Below are 4382 nucleotides of genomic sequence, written 5' to 3'. Positions count from 1 at the left end.
GCAGCCATGGAAACAGTGACCCCAATTGCACCGCAGTGAATGTGCTGGGGAAAGCTGACTTACAGGCAGGTGGAAGTAGCAGATCCTAGAAACACGTAGTGCTCCCCACAGCACTTCTAGCCACCGGTGAGGTGCTTGAGCAGACCTAACAGCATCTCTCACCACCATGACCTTCCAGCAGGGGATGCAGCATCCATTGCAGGGGAGAGGGCTGAGTGTACTCTGCACCCAGAGTCCAGGGCACCACTGCTCTCTGTCTCCACATAGAATCTAGCCCTGCTGCAAAATGACCCCTAAGAACAGCAACCTCCAGGACAGCAGCTCTGGCCCTCACAGCAGAGAATGTGTTGCCCATGCTGCTTTTAGGCCACTGGATGCTCTAGAAACAGGAGGGCTCTGAGTGTAATACACAGCCCATTTGGGGATGTAGCTCAGTAGAGCACATGCTTTGCATGTATGAGGCCCTGGGTTCTATCCCCAGTACCTCCAGATCTTTTTTTTTCACCTTGCTGCTTTGCTCATGCCCAGCTGGGATGTGCCCAGCAGTCCTCCCTGCACGAGTTTTAACCTGTTGAGTGAGGGACAAGTGCCAATTGCATGGAAGGTCTGGGGTGTTTTGCCCTAAGTAACCCTCAGTACATTAGTTGCCCACCTGCTTTTGTGCTGGCTGGGGCTAATGGTGATGGAGGCGAACAGATGGCAAAAAAGGGTGGGGGTCCTCCCCTATCTGGCACTCACAGAGGAGAAAGGACCCAACTGACAGGACGAGTGGCCCAAAAGGAAAAGGCAGTCAGTGCTCATTAAGAGAGGAGTGAGGTCAGTGATTTACACTCACCGGGACGACTGTCTTCTTAGATAATCGAAGATGGCAGCATGTTTAGTCTGAATCGTAAAAAGCGACTAAAGAGTCCTGTAGGCACCTTCTTAGAACTAAACGCGACGTATTAGGTGCCATAAGCTTTCAGGGTGATACCCACTCATTCAAGATGAATGTGAGGGGGGAATTCCTGTGACTGGCTAGCCAACTACAAAAGCAGTTTCTCCTCCCGGGGGTTCACACCTTCAATGCTAGAAGAGATATCAGCCTCTCCTGATTGAATAACGTGATATCTCTAGACTTGATTCTGGCCTGCTATTTATACTGCCCCCTGCAATATTCCACTTTCATCTGAAGCACATGGGTAATTCACCCACTGAAAGCTTGTGCTCCTATAGCTCCTGTTAGTCTAGAAGGTGCCACAGGACTGATAACGGCCTGCTGCCCATCTTCTCTAAAAGCACCTGCAGTGTGGCAAACTGGTTAGTGTGAAAGAGCTGTCGTAGTTTCCTACTCACGATCTGAACCTTAGAGTTTCAGAAATATGGCAATACTAGCATAAAGTCCTCTAACGCTTAATTACCAGCTCAACTTATAGCCTGGCACCAACCCAAAATATAGTGTTTGGGGCACTCTGATGCTCGCCCAACCTTCCCTGGGACCCCAAGAACCAAATCCTTGGATTCTTAAACCAGGAGAACATAAACCATTCCCCTTCTTTCCCCTCCCAGAATTCCCTCCTGGGCTATCCTGAGAGATACTGATCCCAACCTTTAAACACAAACAGAGAAGCATGCCCCTTCTCTTCCACAAAAGAGGCAAACAGATTCAAGGAAACAGAGAGAGATTGTATCTCATCCGCTCCCCCCTCACCAGTCCTGGTGAGTATCCCAATCCCTGGAATAAAACATAGGGAAACAAGAAAAGACCATAGGGTTCTCTAAAAAGAAATCTTTTATAAAAGAAAGAAAAATAAAGAATTATCTCTGTAACGTCAAGATGTAACTATTAAGGGTCCTATAGTTTTACAGACAAAGGAAGAAACCCCTCCTACAGTACCAATCAAATCAAAATATCCAGCAACTACACATATAAAAGTTAACCACCAGATCCACATGTGCAATAGAGTAAAACAAACAATTAAAAAGCCTAAACGCCTGTTCTATCTACTATTTGACAAAAACTTTAGAGAGCCTGTAGTAATGTCCTGGTCCCTCGCTACCCGAGAAAAGACAGACACACAGAACAAAGACCCACACCAAATTTTCCCTCCACCGCAAGGGTTGAAAGTATTTGTCTCCTGATTGTCTCTGGGTCAGGTGTTTAGCTCCCCTATTTGTTACCATTCAGGTGAAAAGAGACATTACCCTTAACAATCTGTTTAGACAGAGGCTACAACGCTTGCCCTATGATTCAATGCTAGTTCTATTCTAATGTAGCTTCGCCAACTTGTTTGCCCAATGCACAGAGAAAGTAGTTGAAAGTAGTGTAGATATGCTTGGAAGCATCTACTTTGTGCTGCCTTAGTTCCAATTATGTATCACTAGTAGAGAGAATGATTTATTTTTGCTGGCTGAGAAACTGCCAGACAGGTCTGTGGTCACCAGAGCTCCCTGCTTCTTCCAGCACATGCTGGCTCCTTCCCTGCCCCAGTCACTGCTGTAGGAGGGTCCTAGAGGCACTGAGCCTAAAGCTTTCCCAGCCTTCTTAGCACAGTTAGCAGTAGTTAGTCTCATATCTAATGTTTCTGAGTTCAAGCCTCAGAAAACAACAATGGTTTTTTGCTCCGTCAGATTTTCTAAAGGAATTCAGAGAAAGAAAGTATAGAGAGTGGTCTAAACACCCCCCCACGCATCTAACACAAACACATAGAGACTGTTCTAAGGCATTAACTTTTCCTTCTCTATGGCGTTTGTATTTCTCCATAGAGCAAAAATAAAACAAAAACGTGCAAGTCTAAGCCTATATACAGTATGAAACTCAACACAATAAATCTCACCTTCAGAGATCATCCAATGAGCTTATTTTGCAGACCAGACTTATTTCTTGTCTGGGCCCAATCTTTTACCTGGTAGAGTCCTTTGTTCCAGCTCAGCTGTGCTAGGGGATTTCTATGACTGCAGGCCACTTTCTTGTTCACACCCCTATAACGCTTTGTACAAGCCAGGATCTTTGTCTGTCCTCTGGGGAAAAGCCGCCAGGTTTAAGATGGTATCCTGTACACAGGTGACATGGTCACATTGTCCTAGTGAGACCCCAAAGTTTCATTGCTCGCTGCCCTGACTCACAGATGGTGCAGGGACAGAGCCATCTGCAGTCTTTTCACTGGTTTAATGGGACGCCATTTAGATTCCCAAACCACTTTTAAGGCCCACACTTTGCTTCTTTACACCAAGACACTCAGCACTTACATTTCACATTTCTGGTTTCAGATCAAGAATGATAGCTCATAGAAATAGATGAACACAGAAAAAAAAAAAAAAACACCTAAATTAGATGCTTGTAATGATACCTTACAAGAGACTTTTCGATGAAAGCATATTCCAGTTACATTATATTCACCTAGAAATCAAGAATCATAGAATCAAAAGGTTGAAACCTCCGAGGTCTGCTAGTCAACCCCTTGCTAAAGCAGACCATTTTCCCTAAATAATCCAGCCAGGGTGTCGTCTAGCCGGGACTTAAATAGCTTAAGATGGGAGATTCGTCACCTCCCAGGTACACCCATTCATACCTTCACCACTTTCTGTCAGAAAGTTTTTCTACATATCCAGGCCTTGACTCCGCAGCAATGAACTTCAAACCATTTGCTCCTTTTCTGTCCGCTCCCGTCACCAACTGCGACACGACCTAGCTCCCTCCTCCTTGGCAGCATCCCCTTCAAGTAGTTTAACGGTTGCCTATTTCAATCCCCCTGTCCTTCTCTTCTGCAGCTAAATAAGCCTAGTGTCTCTCAGTCTCCTCATAAGCTCATGCTCTCAAAGTTCCTCCAATCTCATTGTTGCCCCCGCTGGACTCCTCCAATTGTTCCACGCCTTTTTGTATGTGGCGCCCAAAATGGAACACAATACTGCCAAGGCGGCCTCACCAGTGCCGAAATAAGGGGAAAATAATCAGCAATCCCTTGACTGCTGGCAACACTCCTACAAATTACAGCCTGCAGTATGCTATTAGCCTTTTTTGGCTACAAAGCACACTGGAGGCTCATGTTCAACTTTCATTCTACGTAACCCCAAATCCTTTCTTCAGCACTGCTACTAAGCCAAACAGCCCAGCCGTAGCAGGCATGGGGGTTTCTGTCCTAATGGCAGGACTTGCACTTGTCCTTGTTGAATCTTCATGAGGTTTCTTGTGGCCACTTCTCCAAATTGTCTAGAGTCTCCCTGAAATCCTATCCCTGCCTCCAGCTGTCACCACTCCCCCAACTGGTGGTCATCTGCAAAATTTACTTAATGTCAAGCTATCCATCAGTCCAATCATTAATGAAGACATGAATAGAACGGGCCAAGACAGACCCCTGGGCAGCACCACTTGTTACTGTTGCCACTAGAGAGTGTGCCATTGG

Source organism: Chelonoidis abingdonii, chromosome 11 (assembly GCF_003597395.2).
Source record: "Chelonoidis abingdonii isolate Lonesome George chromosome 11, CheloAbing_2.0, whole genome shotgun sequence".
Lineage (NCBI taxonomy): Eukaryota > Metazoa > Chordata > Testudines > Testudinidae > Chelonoidis > Chelonoidis abingdonii.
This window is presented reverse-complemented; position numbering follows the sequence as displayed.